The sequence below is a fragment of the Lycium ferocissimum genome, chromosome 5 (genome assembly GCF_029784015.1).
Source record: "Lycium ferocissimum isolate CSIRO_LF1 chromosome 5, AGI_CSIRO_Lferr_CH_V1, whole genome shotgun sequence".
NCBI lineage: Eukaryota > Viridiplantae > Streptophyta > Magnoliopsida > Solanales > Solanaceae > Lycium > Lycium ferocissimum.
Genome location: NC_081346.1, coordinates 43,269,808 through 43,292,357, shown reverse-complemented (window position 1 = coordinate 43,292,357; position 22,550 = coordinate 43,269,808).

Here is a 22,550-nt window from a genome sequence, read left to right as displayed (position 1 = left end):
GTTAAAATGAAGCAAATGAAGTGGTCATCTTTTAATAATGCAAGACTTGGTCAAGGGTCCCTTGGCCCACATTAATGTGTTGTTCCAATAAAAAGTTGACACAAAATTGTGTGGGCCTCATCCCACTCCACACGGCCACCATAGAAAAATGGATGACTTTTTTTCAACTTCCAATTTTATCACTTTTGGTCCCAAATTTTCCTAATTGTTCCATACCAATAAATTCATGCACAACTTATATCTCAAAATAAAATCGAAGGTCAATAATCCCGACTTGTATCCCGAAATAGTTTTGTCCTTAACTTATCATAATTAATCCGGATTGTTCCAATGTACAAAAATACGGGTTCTAACAACGATTGTCCGCATAAGATTTCTGGCGACTCTGGGCTGTCAACAATTGGTCTTTGATAAGCTTGATCTTTTCCACCACTTGCTGAATCAATTCCAGACCTATTAGTTGTGTCTTTCCTGCTTCAAACCACCCAATTGGTGATCTACACTTCCTTCCATATAGAGCCTCATATGGGGCCATCTGGATACTGGAATGATAACCGTTATTATATACAAATTCGATAAATGAAAAATGTTTATCCCAATTACCTCCAAAATCTAATACACATGCCCGAAACATATCTTCCAAGGTCTGAATAGTGCGTTCAGCTTGTCCATCAGTCTGTGGATGAAATGTTGTGCTGAGTCTCACTTGAGTTCCCAAACCTTCTTGAAAAGACTTCCCGAATTTAGCTGTAAATTGTGCCCCTCTATCTGTGATAATGGATACTGGGACACCATGGAGTCGCACTATCTCTTGAAGATACAACTTTGCATAATCTTCTGCTGAGTATGTAGTTCTGCCTGGTAGGAAATGAGCTGACTTTGTGAGTCTGTCAACAATCACCCATACAGAGTCATACTTACTCCGAGAATGAGGAAATCTTACAATAAAATCCATGTTGATCACCTCCCATTCCTAGGTTGGAATTTCCATAGCCTGCAACAATCCTCCTGGCTTTTGATGCTCAATTTTCACTTGTTGGCAATTTGGGTATTGAGCTACAAATTCAGCTATATCCTTCTTCATTCCCTCCCACCAATACATTGACTTAAGATCATGATACATCTTTGTCGCTCCTGGATGAATAGAATAACGGGAGTAATGAGCTTCTTCCAGAATAGGCCGACGTAATCCTGTAACATCCGGGACACATAACCTGTTTCAATACCTAAGAATCCCATCTACAGAAATCTCAAATGGTGACTTTTCCTTTTGGGGAGTGAATCTCTATAATGACTCAACTTAGGGTCTTCATATTGGCGATCTTTCACTTCTATATCTAAGGATGAAACCGCTAGATTGTGAATATCAACTCCTGTATTGCCCGAGTCCATTAAGCGGACTCCTAGGTTAGCGAACTGGTGGAGCTCATGAACTAATTCTTTCTTCTCCGACTGAAACTAACATAGACTGCCCATAAATTTACGGCTGAGAGCATCGGCCACCACATTCGCCTTTTGGGGATGGTATAGAATACTCACATCATAGTCCTTTAATAACTCTAACTATCGCCTCTGCCGCAGATTCAACTGCTTCTACTTGAATATATACTGGAGACTCTTATGATCTGTATAAATATCAACATGAACACCGCACAAATAATGTCTCTATATCTTAGAGCAGGAATAACCGCAGCTAATTCAAGATCATAGGTCGGGTAATTCTTCTGCTGTTTCCGCAACTGCTTGGAAGCATAGGCAACAACCTTACCGTGCTGCATCAGCACAAAGCCCAACCTAACACCAGAGGCATCACAATAAACAACATAGCCTTCTGATCCTTCTGGAAGTGTCAGAACTGGGGCTGAAGTCAATCTATCTTTTAATTCCTAGAAACTGTGCTCGCAAGCACCGGTTCATTCAAATTTAGCTGATTTCTGAGTTAGCCTCGTCAATGGTGCTGAAATAGAAGAGAATCCTTCCACAAATCATCTATAATAACCTGCTAATCCTAAAAAGCTACGGACTTCTGTAGGTGTTGTAGGCCTTGGCCAAGTCTTCACGGCCTTGATTTCCTAAATATCCATTCAGATACCATCAGCTGAGATAATATGGCCCAGGAAAGTTACAGAATTCAACCAGAACTCACATTTTGAAAATTTTGCATATAATTCTCAAGTTTGAAGAATTCTAAGGACAGCACGTAGATGATTTGCATGCTTCATTTCTGGCCGAGAATATACCAAAATGTCATCGATGAACACGATGAAAAATAGATCTAGAAAAGGCCTGAATACATTATTCATCAAATTCATAAACACTGCCGGAGCGTTAGTCAACCCAAATGACATTACCCGAAATTCATAATGCCCATATCTAGTTCTTAAAGCCATTTTTGGAATACCTTCTTCTCTAACTCTCCCTTGGTGATATCCTGATCTTAGATCTATCTTTGAAAACCACTTAGCACCTTGTAGCTAATTAAACAAATCATCGATTCTCAAAAGCTGATACTTATTCTTTATCGTCACCTTGTTCAACTGCCTGTAGTCAATGCACATTCGCAAAGAACCATCTTTCTTTCTTACAAAAAAGATAGGTGCTCCCCATAGCGATGAACTGGGTCTAATAAATCCCTTCTCAAGTAAATCCTTCAGTTGTGCCTTTAGCTCTTTCAATTCTGCAGGAGCCATTCTGTAAGGAGGAATAGATATAGGTTCGGTGTCCAGCAACACATCAATAGTAAAGTCAATCTCCCATTCCGATGGAAGACCTAGAAGTTCATCTGGAAATACATCTGGAAACTCATTTACTACCAGGACAGATGGAAGGGTCGGCGTCTTTGCTTCAGTATCATGAACTCGGACTAGATGATAAATGTAGCCTTTAACGATCATCTTCCTTACCTTAAGATAGAAAATGAACCTACCTCTTAGAGATGCTGTGTTACCCTTCCATTCAAGCACTGGTTCTCATGGGAATTGGAGTCGAACCATTTTTCTTCTATAATCCACATTAGCATAACAAGAAGCCAGCCAATCCATGCCCATAATAACATCGAAATCCAACATTTCCAGCTCAATCAAATCAACTATAGTTTGACGATCACATACCACAATCGCACAATTTTTGTATACTTGTCTAGCTATTACTGGATCACCAACCGGAGTAGATACCTCAAAAGGTTTGATTGGCTTAGGTTTCACCCCAATACGGCCAGCAACATAAGGAGTGATATACGATAAAGTAAAACCCGGATCAATCAATGCATAGACATCATAGGAGAATATGGATAGTATACCTGTGACAATGTCAGGGGAGGACTCAAGATCCTGTCGTCCAGCTAAGGCATAAATACGAGGCTGAGAGCCACCTAAACTGGATGCTACCCCTCTGCCTCTACCACGGCCTGTTGAAGCCTGGGCAATCTACCCTACGGGGCACACGAACGAAGAAGAACCGGCTGCTGATCCTGTAGGCTGAGCCCCAGCTCTACCACCTATCGATGGACAATCACGCATCAGGTGTCCAATCTGATCATAGGCATAGTAAGCAGCTGAACCTCGGCGATACTGACCAGAATGTAATCTACCATACTGGCAGCATTGTGGTAATGGTGGTCTCTTCTGGCTGGGATCACCTCCAACCTGAGAACTCAAAACTCTCGAACTCTGACCCGGACCAGAATAAATGGGCGGTCAAATCTCCTACCCGCAAATCGAGGAGGTACACTGGTTGCGGACTGGCCTGAATAGCTAGAATACGTTTTCCTCTGGCCCCCTTTATACTCGCTACTAGCACCTGCAGATCTGGCCCTCTTACTATGCCCTCTATCAATATCGCACTCACCTATTTGCGGCTGTTGCTGCTCTTCTAAATTTTGAGCGTGGGCCTGAATACGGGAAATGTCCATCCCTTTCTGAAGTGAAGCTGTCAGACAGTATTTGATCAAATGTGGCCCTAAGCCATTCACAAATCTATGCACCCGGACTCTCATATCGGCTACCATCGTCAGAGCATACCTAGCTAATGAATTGAAACGGAGACAATGGATTCCAAACATTCATGATCTGGATGTGAATGAGTCGAATGACTTATCCCTCGGTCAATTAGTGAACCACTCTCTAGGGATTGTGAAAGATGTTCTACTAGAAACTATACTCCCGAGCACTCATATTTCCTTACTTTAAATTCAGGAACCTGTTAGCTCGGGCCCTTCGAACCTCGAGTGGCAAATAGTGATGAAAGAAAGCATTTACAAACTCCTGCCAAACCGGAGGGGGTGTATTTTCCTTTCTCGAAGATATCCAATTATTATACCATAGAACGGCGACATCCCGCAATCTATAGGACGCTAACTCCACAGACTCTATATCGGAAGCATGTATTATTATCAGCGTCCTCAGCATCTCATCTATAAAGCCCTGTGGGTCTTCATCCGGCTTCTACCCGAAAAATTATGGAGGATTCAAACTCATAAAATCACAGGCCCTTGCACTAGCCGCTCTGTCACTTGGACCCACACTCTGCCGCTGAGCTTGAGCAGCAACTAGCTGGGTCAATAACTAAATAACCTCGGTCATCTGCTGGCCCGAAGCACCTGACGGAGGAACTAGAGGCATTGGAACTGGAGCTGACGCCCCTTTATGCTCCTCTAAAATAGGTAGAGTGTGAGAAGTACAAGATGGAGCCTCATCATGGGACTCACCCTCTTCTATATGTGCTAGGGACTCCTGTTCAATCCGCCTTCCTGTCGCAGTCTTGCCCTTCTGGGCGGCCATTAATTTCCTTTTTACCGGCATCGCTGAAATCATAATGCACAATAAGAGAAAAGGGGAAATCTTATATCGTAGCTCAATCGCACGATCTATGAAGAAGGAAGACGGTCATTATCCCTAAATGCCCCGCAGCCTCTTGTTTATAAATGTGGCGCGCTTCACACCCATAAATAAGAATCTAATGGACACGGATCGTAGACACACCCTAGGACGGAACTGCTCTGATACGACTTTTGTCACGACCCAACTAATGGGCCATGACGGGTACCCGGAGCTAACTACCGAGCACCACTCATCATGCTAACTATCATACCCAACCTGAACATACGCCATCTCGACACAAGCTTATCATGATACTAACTTCGAATATCTCTCCAAACAAAAATGTACATAAGCCCACGGGGCTACAAAATGATACACAAAATATTCACTAAAGAGGTCACATAACATTAACTACCCACACATGAGTATCTACGAGCCTCTAACTGGAATATTGAAATCATAAGGATGGGATAGGACCCCGCCATGCCCCAATATGTACACAAAAGAATATACAAAGAAGTGGCGACTCCAGAGTAGTGGAGTGCTCCTATATCTCCACTGAGAAAGCTCCTAGGAATCCGGTTCGTCCCCCTATCTACATGTGGGAATGAACACAGCGCCCATAAAAAAAAAAGGACGTCAGTACGAACAAAGTACTGAGTATGTAAGGCATACATATCAAACATAATAAAGAAATGAGAGAACATAAGGTGAAAGGGATAACCTGTAACTGATTGCCTCTTAAGGCGGAATCGTGCATGCTAACAAAAAAAAAAACATCATATCATGTATATATATATATATAGACTGCCCGACCATATAGGTACGGTGTGATCATCATTATCCCGCGTCCGGGTCTCCCACGTCCGGGGTAAACATCTCAAGCTGCCCACTAGTGGTGTCTGCCCGGCCAATTAGGCACGGTGTAATCATCATCATAGCTGCCCACTACGCCTATCATAGTGGTGACTGCCCGGCCAATTAGGCACGGTGTAATCTTACATATACATAATATGAAGTATGCTTGAGAGCTCAAGTAAAAGCTGTAACTCTATCGGAGTGACGTAAAGTCGGGAACCTCCGATTACATTATGGAATAATCATCATCGCTATGTCTCACCTTGAAGGAACTAATATCATGAGGTGAGTCAGCAACAAGAAATAACATCAATGAAATCATGAAGATAAGATTATCAAGCTCAAAATAGCATCATTATCATCATCGGTATCATGGAATATATCTCATCTCTATCTTATAAGAAGCTCTTAAGAATCTTTAACTTTCATCTTTTGGGATGTAAGAAGGTCATGGAAATATAGAAAAGAAATCATAATATAGAAGTCATGCCTTTGAAAGAAGGGGACTAGCCTTACATACCTTCTCATCTCCTTAACGACTAAGCGCTCTCCTTCCAAGCTCACAACTCTACATTCAAGAGATTTCGTATCACATTAGATCATTAGAAACATGCGCAAGGCTAAGCTAAGGCGATTAAGAGCTAATGAAAATTGGGCAACATTTCCTTTGTTTCGACAAATTTCTCCATATAATAAACAACTCCCAAACATCAATAGCAACACCCATAATATCATAATCAATAAACTTCTTCAAGTTAAACATTATTCAACCCTCACAATTCCCTTTCAAAATCATCCACAACCATAGCCACAACACAACACCATACTCCTTCTTCACATAATACTTCTTTAACATCATTTGTGTCCTTCACAACAAGATTATACTCATGGCATATCAAGAACTATGATTCAAGTTATGTTACTATTCAAGAATGTCATTATTTCCACATTTGGGCTCCATATTCTACTTTCTTCTCTAATCCAAGTCTTTCAACCACTCAATACTTGTAATAACATGACATAGATGTAAAACTCACCTTTGATTATGTAGGAATGATATTTGGATGAAGATACTCCACTTGAGAAAACCCCTAACTTCAATTCCAAAGAAAACCTTGGCTTCTATTAACCCTACTGAGCATCCACACTCTTGATTCTACTAATTCTTGGTGTTTAATCTTTTCTTTCTCTTGGATATGTGTTAATATGGTGTATGGAATGTTCTAGAGGTTTCAAGAGGTGTGGAGAAAGTGAGAAATGAAAAATCAGACCTTAGGTCATCTTTATATAAAAATAAAAAATAAAAAAACAAGAGCTGGCCGTAATGGATTATACGGACCCTTATACGGTCCGTATAAGTGACCGTATAATCTTTCTAGTGATGACCCTTCACTGTGACTGTTATACGGACCGTATAATTTGTCGTATAACTCACCCTCTTCCCGAAATTGTTCTTGTTGATTCGTTTGATCTCCCATCCTTATGGAACCTTCTTAACACTTGTTTAATACTTCATTAACCATCTAAGGAGCCTTATAACTTCTCCTCAAGACATTACTAAATAATCCTTAACTCGATAGTTTGCGAAACCTTTCCAAAACACGACTTATACTCCACTTTCTTCTCTTGCCTCAAATGTCTTTGGAATCTTAATTAGAATCATTAAGTATCCCTTCTTACTTGTAGGGACATCGTGTACACCTTAACTTGCATTAGTCTATTCACCGCACAACAACTCGAAATTCCGAGGTGTAACATATAACACCAAAATTTCCTTTCACCCATACACTTTACTTGATTCTCTCTTCAGGGCTTCTTATGCTCGGTCTGGCTATTGGTAATTCTTGTACTTACACCAATAATATCTCAAACATTTTATTTAATGATCCTCTTCTCTCAATTTATCCTTGAAGTTGCTAATCCTTGGTCCAGCTGATAAATTGGGAATAAATTTAGAAATTTGCCGAAATGTGAACCAGGCTCCTTACCGTGCAATGAATTCAAGTCATCTCACTCCATCTTTTGTTTGCAACTTTCAATCATAGATATCTAGCAGAACCATTATTTTTCTTGTTCCATGAGGTTTCATTGCCACCAGCTTCGTTCCAACTAGGCGCGTCATCTTTTTATTACTTCCTTTGAGATTTTTCTCGGACTCTTGGCCTTTGCTTGATTCTTACCTGATAAATCTTCCCTATAGTCTGGCATACCCTAATTACTGTTTGAGTTTATCAGTCGTACAGACATCCAAAGTCCTTAAATACTCATTTCCTCTATTTACTTTTTGCGATTGCACATTTTTATCTGTTCCCTCTCCTATACTGACCTTAACTTTTAGCCAACCAAATCTGGTTACTTCTTTTAATACCATCATAAGTCAATGTACTATCGCATTTATTTCCCATGGCCCGCTCTTTCATTTGCCCAACTCATACTGTTCTGTGGTTCCCCTTCACTAAGTGGTTGTATTATAATCAGGCATCATAGTTCTTTCAATATCTTGTCAATCTTTGTCCTACTCAGAAATACTTATAAGATACCTTCTTTTCTTCCTCCTTTCATCCCTTTCTTATTTTCCCTTTTGATGCCATTACTTGCTCATATTTATACATATCCCTTGTATGTTCATCCTATGTCCTTTATAATCAAATTTCTATACTGCCTATCAAGACTCTTATCCCATGCTATCGATGGTTTGCCTCTTCGCCAGACGTATTAGCTTATTAACCTTCCTCTTGTCCTTGATGATTACACAACTTCCTTTAACCAATTCACTAGTGCACTTTTCTTACTTCCACCCTTAGGGTCGTTCTTGACTTCCCTTGCTCATAAAGTGCTCGTCTCCACTTGCCATTTTGCAGCTAAAATCGTCTTTTGGGGGGGGGGGGCTTTTATGTTTTCTAGGTGAACGTATCAATATAGCTTCATATTTGTCCTTTCGGATATGCCTTAAAAGTCAGAAATCCCCTTGACACCTTATCGGCCTCCTAGCGTAATGCCACTTTGAGGTGATTTCCTATTCCTTTGCTATTATCTTTCCATCTTCTAAGAAGGTATACTTCTGATCGCATGCTTGTCGTGTTTTCTTCCCCTCCTCCCCCTCCCCCAAAGGTGGTAACCCAGTTTTCCATATTTGACATCCCATTTAACTCTCTTTTTTCTCGCAAGTGCTTACTCCTAATAATTTTCGCGACTAATCTTAACCATAATTGCTTGTCTTTTGAGTCTATATGGTCAATTGCACATACATATGAGGGGTTACATACTATCATAGACGTACTGACTCTGGGTGGCCTAATCTTTCATCTAAGGTATCTTCAAATTTTTTCTTATCGTATTTGCAAAAATCAACTCTTTCCTCTAACTCGCTTTCCCATTTCGCCCCTGTAATGGTATCTAGCACAAGATTCTTTTCTCAAAAATATGCCCTGATTGCTAACATTCCTCCTCTTCTTTATTACACAAATGTTCGACCTTCTAGTAGGTCTTTTACAGACTAAAAATTTACCTTATCAAAGAGGGGTGTATCTTATACCAATTTTCAACCTCAACCCCTTAATTTCCCATCATAAAGATAATTCTTTCGAGCATTTCTCACTCCTTTCAATAGCTATTCAGCCTTGTACTACTAACTCAATAATCGTGTGATAATAAAGTTCTCGGAGGAATTTTCCATACCTTAGCCCTGCCTTCATCTTATATATTCCTACGGAACAATTTATGATTCCTATATCCTTATACCTTTGTATAACATCTTTGCTAGTATAATCTATGCGATAAGAAGTCCCTTGTCAATATCTAGTTCATTGAGTATCGTACATCGTTCTTTTATCTTTTCTAACCAATCATATCCCTTTTTAGACATTCAAAACAATAACTATCCTTGGCGAATCTTGTATTCCGTATCCTGTCCCGTTTAGATATTAAGCATCATCATTCTTATAACTGATACTTTTGTTTCCGAATTCGTGCTTTATCTCTTTTTGCTCGTAAATCGTTGACATATTTATACTCAAGGGTTATATTTAAACACATACGTATCCTTTCCACATGTTATTTGGAGAGGAAGGTTATAGCTCCCATATGATCATATTGATGTCTCCTTAATAAAACACTTCTAAGGTTGCTAACAACTCACAATATAAAACAGTCGTTCGCTATCGCCCAACCAAAAATCCCATCAAACTTCTCGTCTTTTTAGGTCTTATCAGAGGTACTTCAGAAATTATCTTAACAAAATCGCAGGTGATATATCAATGCCATCCCAAGGGTGTATAAGTAATGTTACCACAATAAATGTTCCTGGCATTATCACTCATCTCCTCATACTGTACTATCTCCTCTTATTTACAAGTTATTCGGATCTTACGAATTCCTCTTGATACCCATTATTTGTAATTCTGTAGATATAGTCTCTTTATCGAACTATATTCCCCACATATGCCCTTCCTGATTAATCATACCTTTGCCTTATTGCCACAACGTATTACTATTGAAATAGCCACGATTTTAACCCATCGTCTAACCACATATTTCACTCTAGATTCTTCTTTAATATTACTCTTTTCTTTTCCCCGATCATCATTGCAGTCTTTGGATCACCCATAGTCCTTTCTGAAGGAGTCGTCATCAAACAGTAACACAACATAAATCAGGGTTGAAGATTTACACCCTATGACTCAGCTCTATGGCACGGTCTAGAATACAAAGAAGGGAAACCATCCTAAATGCCCTGCAGCCTCCTGTTTATAAGTGTGGCGCGCTTCACACCTATAAACAAGACCCTACTGGACATGGTATGTAGACAACCCTAGGACAGAACTGCTCTGATACAAAGTTTGTCACGCCCCAAATCTGGAGCAGTGTGATCGGCTCTTGGTGCCAAACTAGGCCCGAGCGAACCACCCTAAATTTGAAACTCTGATAACGCCTACCTGCACACAGACAATACCAACAAGCCGGCGAACCCGTAATCTGGATACATACATATATATATATATATATATATATATATATATATATATATATATATATATATATATATATATATATATATATATATCTAAACTGGGCACACACACACCCAAAATATATATACACAACTGAGCAAGACGACGAGGCTGCTATGTATGCTGTACAACAAAAATGAGAGCCGACAAGGCTACATAACATCCCAACTACATACAACTGTCTACAGACCTCTAGGGAACACGAGCTGTAGAAAGGACAGGACAAGGCCCCGTCATACCCATATATATATATGTCAAAATAGCATACCAAAAGGGACTGCAGCTCCGAACCAAGTGGAGCGCCCTGACTGCAGCTGAGTGGAAGACCTACTGAGCTGGATCGTCTGTCTGGCTACCTGAACCTACGGGCATGAACGCAGCGCCCCCAAGCAAAAGGGATGTCAGTACGAAACAATGTACTGAGTATGTAAGGTAATGGAATAACTGAAACTGAACTGAAAATAATACAATCTGAAGGCCAAAGAATGCCCTAAAAATATCACCTGACCTGTCTCATATGAAATGCAACATAATACTAATATATATCCCACTGACCAAGTGGCTAGGCAATCTGTCTCACTGACCCGTTGTCCAGGCATTCTGTCTCACTGACCCGTATGCCAGGCATTCTGTCTCACTGACCCGTAGGCCAGGCATTCTGTCTCACTGAACCGTAGGCTAGGCACATCTATCTCACTGACCAAGTGGTCAGGCTAAAGAAAATATATATATGTATATCATGTATGAGCTAAAAAAAATACCGACTCTGGATCATGTCTCTTCTGTCTCTCTTTGAACTCAAAGACATAGGGAGGGAATATGGCCCCTCAGAAAGAATAACATAACACTCAGAAACTAGGCAACAATATGACAAGCTCTACTTTGACAAGTCTCTAGTCATAAGGTTTGTTACACTCTTACCACATATGGAATCATGCCAAGAAAAGAAGGAACAGCCTTAACATACCTTTTTGATATCCTTAACTACTTAACGCTTAACCTTCCAAGATTGTAAATCTACATCCAAGAGAATTCATACTATTGTTAGCCTTATCGTCATATGCTTGTCCTAAGCCTTCAAATTAAATCCCTTTAAAATCTGCTGAAATTCGGGGAGCATCTCCCCTGTTTATATCCCTAGCCCGAAATCACAATACCAACAAAACAACAACAATAGCAACACCAATATCAACAACATCATCATCAACATCAATATGCTCAACAAAACATCCCACACGATGTTTCCCCAATTTCTCAACCAATTACTATACTTCACGAAGCTTTAATAGCTAAATTCCCATGGTACAATTCATAATACCCATAGTAAAGAATATCCTCACCTCAATCAAGGTTGGTAGGGCTTGAAATCTTATCTATCATCAGTGGCCTCCTTTGATTCGTCGAGATTCATTTTTTAAAATAAGAACTACAAGACCTTATACGCTTCCCGAGCCTAAATCCCGGGGTTTCACTTGATTTGGGCTAAAATTTTCTGAACAAAGTTGGGAGAATGTTCTAGGGCGTCATGGAAGGTTTTAGGGGTGTTTGGATGAAGAAATACGGGGTAAAACCCCTTTTATAATGTTCTAGGGTCGGTTGGCACCGACCTAGAATTTTCGCGCACTGTAGCTGCGCGTGTCGCGCAATGTAGCTGTGCGTTTCTGCTCTGCCAGCCTAACTTGTAACGTCCATAATTCTCTACTCCGACATCGTATCGACGAGAAGTTTGTTACGTTGGAAACTAGACTTCATGAAATTCAATTTAGGGTTTTGCTTTACTTACAAACTCCTCATATACTAAAGGATATTTGTTTCCAAAGTTGGCTCATTCTTGTCATTCAAAGTAGCGCTCATCTTCTTCCAAAGTCATACTAACTCAAATTCTTCCGCTCGTTTCCTTATAGGTCCTTCTGGAATTCCTCATATGCATCCTTTACTCATGAAATGTACTTAATAATGCTTCACCCCTTATACTCCAAAGTTGTTTTACTTAGCCATAGTTCAACATACTTATGCTCAAATTTGATATGTGCTTCTCTGCAAGTACGGGGTGTAACACTCCAAGTACGGATTTTGTGGGGGTGCTGTGCCATTATGTCATCCACCCACTTCTTAAAATCGGATATGGTATTCGGTAGCTACACTTTGGCTGAAAGTGGAAAAGGAAAGGAGGGAAAGAAGTTAGGAAAGTAAATTACTTACAAGAAAAAGAAATAAGAGACACCGAGAGAACTTACGGGCTTTGTTCCACTTCTCGAGGAAGGGAAGATATTCTCGAGGAACGATCTCCTCAGTCTTGGCCTGAACGAAGCGTTCGAGCCAACCACGATCTTTAGTTTCGTCCACGCTGAAAAGAATCCGATACTTACCATGTTTTGTAAGTTTCACGATCCCACCACGAAAAATCAGGGGAGAATAAAGATGAATCAGATGGTGTAGAGTGAACGGGAGCCTAACGTTGTTGGCCAAAAAACAAATGCATGTAACGATTCGCCAAACGTTCGGCCCAATTTGTGTGAGGCATAATGTATATGTCTTGCACATACAAGGATGACCTGGTCAATTGCAGGGTTAATTTTGAAGGTGAAGGGTAAGTATAAATGGAGGAGTACCCTTCCACATAAGTGTTAATGTCATCATCAGGGCCCAAGATTAAAATCTCTTCGGGACAGTACCTCCAACCGCATTCCGACGGACCCTGGGAATGATTGATAAATACCTTTTCAATTCTTCTATGGCTAGCTGACACTCCAGTGTCCATATGAAGTCATTTTTCTTTTTGAGCAAACGCGAAAAATCAATGGCTTTTATCTGAAGACCGAGAAATGAATCTGCTTAAGGCCGCGATCCTTCCGGTCAGTATCTGTACCCTTTTTACATTCTCGACTACCCAGATATGCTCGATGGCCTTGATCTTATCCCGGTTAATTTTAGTTCCTCGATTTGACACTATGAAACCCAGGAACTTTCCCCAACCTACTCCGAAGGCGCACTTCCCAGTGTTCAGCATCATGTTGTACTTGCGTAGTTTGTCGAAGGTCTCCTGCAAGTGCTTTAAATGGTCCTCTGTTTTCAGGGACTTAACTAGCATATCATTAATATAAACTTCCATTGTTTTACCTGTTAATTGCTCTCAATAATAATCGTGCTCATATATATATATATATATATATATATATATATATATATATATATATATATATATATATATATATATTTCATAGTACTGAGGAATGTTCAGCCTGATCCATATCCCATATAATAGTACCAAGGAACGTACAGCCCGATCCATATATCATATAATAATGCCGAGGAACATACGGCCCGATCTATATATCATCATCAAAGTGCACCAGCTGATCAGGTGGTAATGCGTATATAACGCCTATCCCTTTTCCCCCATACCCCATATACATATAATACACGCGTATATAACGCCTTCTGGTCATGGGTCAATATTCATATGTATATGAATGCAATACATAACTGAAATGTGTACATAGAACGCTCGGAGTGACGTAAGGCCATATTACCTCCGATGGGAAACCTTTGAGCTAACATCATCAACATAAGAACTCTCAAGACCCATGAACAGAAGGAACAATCATGCGAGGTATAAGAACATCAAAGACTGAAGTACTTCTAGTGCTTCTAAGAGTAGACTAATATGGAAGCTCGTCTACTCACTTGTTAGTTCATATCATAAGATCATGCCAAAAGAAAGAAAGGATAACCTTAACATACCTTGAAGTATATCCAATCGTCCAACTTCTACTTCTCAAACTCGTAGGTCTACAATCAAGATAACATAGTCCTTAATTAGACTATTTACCTTGTTTACTAACCATCAAATGTAAAAGAGCTTAACAAATTGTGGACAATATTTCCCTTGTAAGCTCAACAACCCTTCAACTTCCCATTCAATCCGACATCAACCTCAATATCCACAACAACAATGACAACACTTTACATATCAAAATATACTCAAATCCATTCCCAATCATTTTCTTAAAACAACCCCATAATCACTATTTTACCCTTCAACAACTTACCACTTTCATAGCTACCTTCTCTTTACTTAAAACCACTAAAAATCTTAGTAATTAACTTAAGTACGAAGGTAGAAATCATTTACATACCTTGAGGGATCTAAGATTCCAAGGATTAGCTTCAACTTCAACTTCCCAAGCCTCACAACTTTTACGAAACCCTAGGAACAACCTTCTTCTTCACAAGCTCGGGTTTTACGGGGCTTGGATCCTACCAAATCTCCACTATTATGATATAAAATGTTGGGAGTAAATATACTAGGGTTTACTCTAATTGTAAAAGAGAAAATGAGAAATAAAGTCATGGGGTCATATATTTATACTTGGAACTAAAAAGTTAAAGCGGTGCGGTTCGACGAGTGGGTCGACTACCCGTCGATGTGTCGACGGTCGGTCGACTTGCGCCTGCAGATTTAAGGGTGCAGAAACACAATGACGCAGTAAAACAACGTTCCATCGATGGGTCGACAGCCCGTCGACGATGACTAGTGTCTGCAGATTTTCCTGAATCTGTTCAAGTTGCGTCGATTCGATTCGTTCAACTTCTAATCCTGCAAATTGCCAGTAATACCTGCTGGTACCTTTGTACACGGTGTAAGACACTTTCTATCTCCAAAACTCGAGCTCAAGTCTCTATTCCAAATGCATACCTGACAAGGAAACCATAAGTTCTCCTACGATGAAAACGAGAGGCGTAGCACACACCCTATGAATCTAGATATTCCTTGGTGGAAAAGACGTGTTGCGCTCTAGCCTGGGTGTCTCAGAAGTTAAGACATTATATGGCTGCATACAAGACTCATTTGATCTCAAGAATGGACCCCCTAAAGTACATCTTTGGCCAGCCTATGCTGATGGGGTAGTTGGCCAAATGGAAAATGCTATTAAGCGAGTTCGACATTCAGTACGTCGCACATAAAGCAGTTCAGGGGCAAGCATTAGCAGGTTTACTGGCAGGAAGCCTAGTAGATGACAATCCCTTACCTGTGTGGACTTACTTTCCAAACAAAGAGATAACGACAATTGAGGGTGAAGAAAATGAAGATGAATTAGGCTAGAAAGTATACTTTGATGGAGCAGTTAACTTTAAAGGATCAGGAATCGGAGCCGTTTTGGTTTCTGACTCAAGCAAATATCATCCGGTAGCCGCCAAGTTGAGCTTCAGTTGCACCAACAACATGTCTGAATACGAAGCATGTATCTTGGGTCTACGTTTGGCTCTAGACATGGATGTAAGAGATCTTCAGGTAATTGGCGACTTGGATCTATTAATTTATCAGATTCAAGAAGAGTGGGCCACCAAAAAACGAGAAGATGATACCGTATGTCGGACTTGTGCAAAGATTAGCAGATCGTTTCCGAGAGGTTAAGTTTAAACACATACCAAGAGCCCAGAACGAGTTTGCTGATGCATTGGCAACAATAGCATCCATGATTCAAACATCTGACAAAGAGATACATTGATCTGTCAAAGTTGAAATCGAGATCGACCGGCTTACTGTGCTTTTGTAGAGGCAGAGACTGATGGAAAACCTTGGTACGTTGACATCAAAATGTACTTAGAAAAAGGTGAATATCCTAAAGGAATTACCATCAATCAAAAGAAAGCTATCAGGAAGTTGCCGAATGGTTTCTTCCTCAATAAGAATATTCTGTATAAAAGGACCCCAGATTTGTGTTTGCTCGGATGGGTGGACTCTGTCGAAGCCACAATATTGATTGAAGAAGTGCATGCTAGAACCTGCGGGCCTCACATGAATGGGTTTGTCTTTGGCGAAGAAAATCTTAAGAACAGGTTATCACTGGATGACCATGGAGAACGATTGTAGCAAATTCGTCCAGAAATGCCACAAGTGTCAAATTTGTGGAGACTTGATAAAGGTCCCTCCGACAGAACTGAATGCTATGACATCGCCTTGGCCATTCGCCGCTTAGTGCATTGATTTTAGAGGACTAATTGAGCCAGCTGCGTCAAACAAACACCATCTCGGTCGCCATAGACTACTTCCCCAAGTGGGTAGAAGCGACATCTTATGCATTCATAACAAAGAAAGTAGTCACAGATTTTGTGCTCAATAACATCATATGCTGATTTGGTATCCCAGAATCAATCATAACAGACAATGGGGCTAACTTAAAAAGCCACTTGATGAAAGAAATGTGTGCGCAATTTCGAATCACTCACCGTAATTCAACCGCATATCGGCCACAAATGACTGGGTCTATGGAAGCCGCCAACAAAAATATCAAGAAGATTCTCAGAAAGATGATTGACAACTACAAAGATTGGCATGAACAACTGCCATATGCATTACTAGGGTATCGCACTACTGCCAGAACTTCAACTGAGTCCACTCCGTACCTGTTGTTGTATGGTACTGAAGCGGTAATACCCGCCGAAGTAGAAATCCCTTCACTTCGAATCATACAAGAAGCTGAGTTGGACGATGCAGAATGGATCCGTAAGAGGTATAAACAATTAGCTTTGATAAATGATGTCACGACCCAGCTACAGGGCATGACAGGTACCCGGAGCTAACCTACCGAGCACCACCCATCCTGCTCATCATTATATTCAACTTGGTTCAACACACTTCTCAAGCAAAGCTTACCATTAATGATCTTCAATTACCCCTCAAAATATACATATATGTACAAGCCCATAAGGCTACAAAATAATATGCAAGTCATACACTAAAGAGATCATAGAACAGCTGCTACCCACATATGTCTACGAGCCTCTATCTAGAGTACTGAAAGTCATGAAGACGGGACAGGACCCCGCCATGCCCCAAATATAAACACAAATATAAACACAAATATAAACACAAAAGAATATACCAATAAACGGAAACTCCAGAGAAGTAGAGTGCTCCTGTGTATCTGCTGATAAATCTCTTAGGGATCTGGACTGTCTCCTGTCTACCTGCGGGCATGAACGCAGCGTGCACAAAAGAAAGAAAGTCAGTACGAATAATGTATTGAGTATGTAAGGCATGGATAATGATATAATAAAGAGATAAGGAACATGAGATAAAGAGATAACCTGCACATATGATTGACTCTAAAGGCGGATACCATGCATGCTAACTTTTACTTTAAAACCACATCATAACACACACATATATATATATAAGCAAGCTGTCTGAGTCATATATCATCATTAGCCCGCGTCCGGGTATCCTGCATCTGGGATAGTTATCTCACGCCGCCTACTAGTGGTGACTGCCCGGCCAATTAGGCCCGATGTAACTATCATCATCCATAAGCTGCCCACTTACGCCCAGCGTAGTAGTGTCTGCTCGGGTAACTAGGCTCGGTATAATAATATATAAAAATAAGCATGCATGTGAGCCCAATTAAAACTACAATCATGTCAGAGTGACGTAAAGTCGGTGACCTCCGATTACCTTATAGAATAATCATCATCACTACATCTCATCTCGAAGGAAAAAATAATATAAGGTGAGAGTATAACAAGGAGTGAAATCAAGAAAATCATAGGATAAGCTCAATTATCTCACAACATCTTTGAAACCATAAGCTTTGGAACTTCTAGCATTAAAATCGTCATCATCATAATTATCATAGAAAACATCTCATCTTTTTTCCCATAAGAAGTTCTTAAGAATCTTTAACTCTTGACTTTTGGAATGTAAGAAGGTCATAGAAATATGTAGGAAATCATAATGTAGGAGTCATGCCTTTGAAAGAAAGAGGACTAGCCTTAACATACCTTACGTCTTCTTAGCGACTAAATGTTCTCCTTCCAAGCTCACAACTCTACATTCAAGAGACTTCGTACTAAATTAGATCATTTAAAACAGGCTTAAGTCCAAACTAAAGCGACTAAGAGCTAACGAAAATTGGGCAGCATTTCCTTTGTTTCAACAAATTTCTCCATAAATTAAATAACTCCCAACATCAATAACAACACCCATAATTCCATAATCAATAGACTTCTTCAAGTTAAACATTGTTCAATCCTCAAAACTCCTTTTCAAAGTCCTCCATAACCATAGCTACAACATAATACCGTATTCATCTACATATAAGACTTCCTCAACATCATTAGTATCATCCACAAAAAAATTATACTCATGGCATACCAAGAACCATGACCCAAGTCAAGTTACTATTCAAGAATATCATTAAATCCATGTTTAAGCTTCGTATTTTACTTTCTTCTCTCATCCAAGTCATTCAACCACTCAAATACTCTTAATAACATGAAATAGAGATGAAACTCACATTTGATCATATAAGGATGAACTTTGGTTGCATATGCTTCACTTGAGAGAAACCCCAACTTCTATACCAAAAGATTTCTTGACTTCTACAAACCCTAGTGAACCTCTTTTCACTTGATTCTCTTAATTCTTGGTAATTAATCCTTGATTTCCCTTGGGTTTGTGTTAATATGACATGGAGAATGTTCTAGAGCTTTCAATAGGGGTGGAGAATGTGGAAAATGAAAAAAAATGAACTTGGGTCACATATATATAATTATGAAAATCTGACCAGACATGATTTATACGGACACTTATACTGTCCATATAATTTTATACGGTCCGTATAAGTGACCGTATAATTCCACCAGAAACTGATCCATTTTGTGACTGTGATACGGACCGTATAAAGTTATACAGACCGTATAAGTGGTCGTATAACCCACTTTTTCCCGAACTTCTCTCGTTGATTCGTTTGACCTCCAATCCTTATGAAACCTTCTTGGCACTTATATAATACTTCATTAACCATCCAAGGGGATTTATATCTCTTCCTCAAAGTGATGCTAAGCAAGGCTTAACTCAAATGATGTAAAATTCTCCCAAATAAGACTCTACCTTAACTTTCTCCGACGAGCTTTCTTCTTTTGCCTCAAATGTCTTTGGAATCTTAATTAGAATTATTTAGTATCCTTTACCACTTGCAGGGACTTCATGTACATTCTAGACTCACGTTAGTCCATCCACAGCACAACGACATGAAATGTCCGAGGTGTAACATTCTCCCCCCTTAGGAACATTCATCCTAGAATGTTAGGTTCTCGAGGATTCTACGAAAATTTTACCAGAGTTTCCTCTGTAATATGGCACTACCATCCTGTCACAGCAACCCAAAATATATTGCCTCATAGGGCTACAACAACAACAACAACAACAACAGAAAGCATCAAAAGAAAGCATTACACACCTGAGGACAATGACGTCCCGCCTTAAACCTCTTCTTGGGATGGAAATAAATACGGATAGTTGGACTTCCTATCTTTTTCTGCCTTCCAATTCATCTCTTTTATTTCTATATTCCTTCATAATACTTTCATCAAGCTTGCATTTTTAGTTCTTAACTCACCACCCCGAAGCTATTTGAGAGGGCAGTAACAACTACTCATAGAGTCTTTTAATAACCCTTATAATCTCTTCAAAATGAAATTTCCACATTCCAATAATTTTATACTCTCTCATTCCTGCTTCATTTGACCATTTGGATATATCAATTCCAAGCCACCTTAATCGGTCTCTTCATCTTTCTTAAAGGTCTAACATACGTGTTTATAGCGTGCCTTAGGAAGTTGAAAAACGAACTCTATTTGCTTATCTATCTCAAAATGGGGGGGTTTACTAGGATGACTTGTATTTCGCAGGTCTCTCGAAATGTATCGATCTTCAGGCATCAGTAGAGAACCGAGTATCTTAGCCTGACCATTCCCATAGATTGCTTATATAATTCCTTATAATTGCAACATCCGTTTCAGCTTTAGATCCATCCTCATTCTTGATTAGTGCCACGAAATTTTCTTATAAAATTTTACCCTTATTATCTTCTTCACCACCACCTTTCACCTTCGGTTTCTCATTTAGATCCATCTTACTCCGTTTACTTTGCGACGCAGCCCTAATTCCTTTACGTTTGGAATACTCTAAGCTTGGAATCCTCGTATCCTTTGTAAACTTCCTCTTCTAAATAATCGTACACATCTATTCTTTTTCATTGTAGGTTGCTACCGTCAAGTATTCGCATGCTTCCAAATAGTTATCAATCCTTTTCTATTGTTAACTCCACATCCTTCTCTTAGCAACGACATTACTAAATTCTGACTTAGGCATGCCTTTGAGGCTTTCCCTGTACAATGCTTCCCCAACCGGTACGCGACATTGGAGCTTCGCATCCATATAACTAGCTTGCGGTGGCTATTTCACTTAACTTCTCAACTTAGTCCATTATTCACTTCTCTCCCTAATTCCAATCTTACACTCATCGCCTGTATATCCTCATTACGAAATCATTCGTATGAACCCTTATTGGATGAAGGTACCATTTCACTCTTATATATCTCACACTTGAACAGAAGCCATAATACTCACATGAGGTATCTTCTTAAGGTTAATACCGCTTTTCCCATTATATGCCTATCCTTTAACTCTGTCTCATAATCTGCCTTATTGTTGTACAATTGCCACGTTGGATTTTTTGCCCCTCTTCGATTCTACAGCCCATATCTTGTTTCATCTCATTCTTACGCCTCCGCTTGCCACATTGCCTCGGAATGTCGAAGACTAATTCCTTGATTATCTCTTTTGATTACCGTCTAATTGCTACAACTATTAAACCATGAGGGAATTGCCTTTATCCCTATGCTTCTTTCCTCAATTCCATCAAGACCCATAGATCGTCTCGCATATTAGTCATTTCTATCGATGTAGCTCATAACCGCTCTATACTCCCTATACTGTATCGTCTACCAACTCGCCCTCTCTTGACTCACCTTTTCTCAATAATCTTTCCTTGGGACCTCTACCGCATAACTCACCGAGGATGCAATTACATTTGTTACTGTCTTGACATACATATAAAGTCAGTCCATTGATCATTCACAATAAAACCTTGGTTCTTCTTTCGTTTTACTTCTCGTCCATTTTTCTCAAATGATTTGGTTTATAGGACAATCGTTCTTAGCATATTTCAGAGTACCATTGACTTCTTTTTGATAAAACTATAACTTAAGGTTTAGCATCAATCCTTTCCCACTTTTCTCTGATCAGTCCACACTACCATAGGAGTATTGTCCCCTTCCATCTTAAAATATTAATAACAGGGTAGCATATGGTCCTTCTAGAATTCTTTGGAGAGATGTTGTGTAAAGTCACACTTCATACACAAAATATCTTACTCAACAAATGGTTCCACATTCCTTGTCATCATTCAATCAGCCACACCGTTCTCACTGCCTGATTTAAAATTTCAATCACTCCATGACACCTATTAACATTCCTACTTAGTGTTAGAATATCCATAGGGTTTGATTCTCTTCCACCCTCTGTTTATCGGGTTACTGCTCTAGTAAACCTTTCTTCTATCTGCCTCACTTCTGCCCTTCCTTCTCTGTTTCCAACAAGTCTTTCTTTCTTCTCTTTTTTCTTTTCTACTACACACGTCACACATATCGAGCATTCGTCATTTATCGTTCTTTTGTTTCGTTGATCAACCTTGTCTTGTTTTCGCTTCCCTTCATATCAGTAATAACAAACTCCTGTCATGTAACTGTTCGAGTAGATTCCGGAATAAATAACCTGAACGATAACACTGAATACAACTGCGGTCATAACGTCCCAATTGCTAGGCAAGAAGCTTTTGTGAATACATCTCTATTGATCTCTTTCCTCGAGGTTTCATCGAGGTCAATAAGGCTGGCTCATAGGGACATGAAAATTTTCTCCCGCTATAATCATCGGGTGAAGTCTAACTTAGTAATCTGAATAAGTGTTACATGCATCGGCCTATACGTATATATTAAGTTCATTTCATAACTCAAT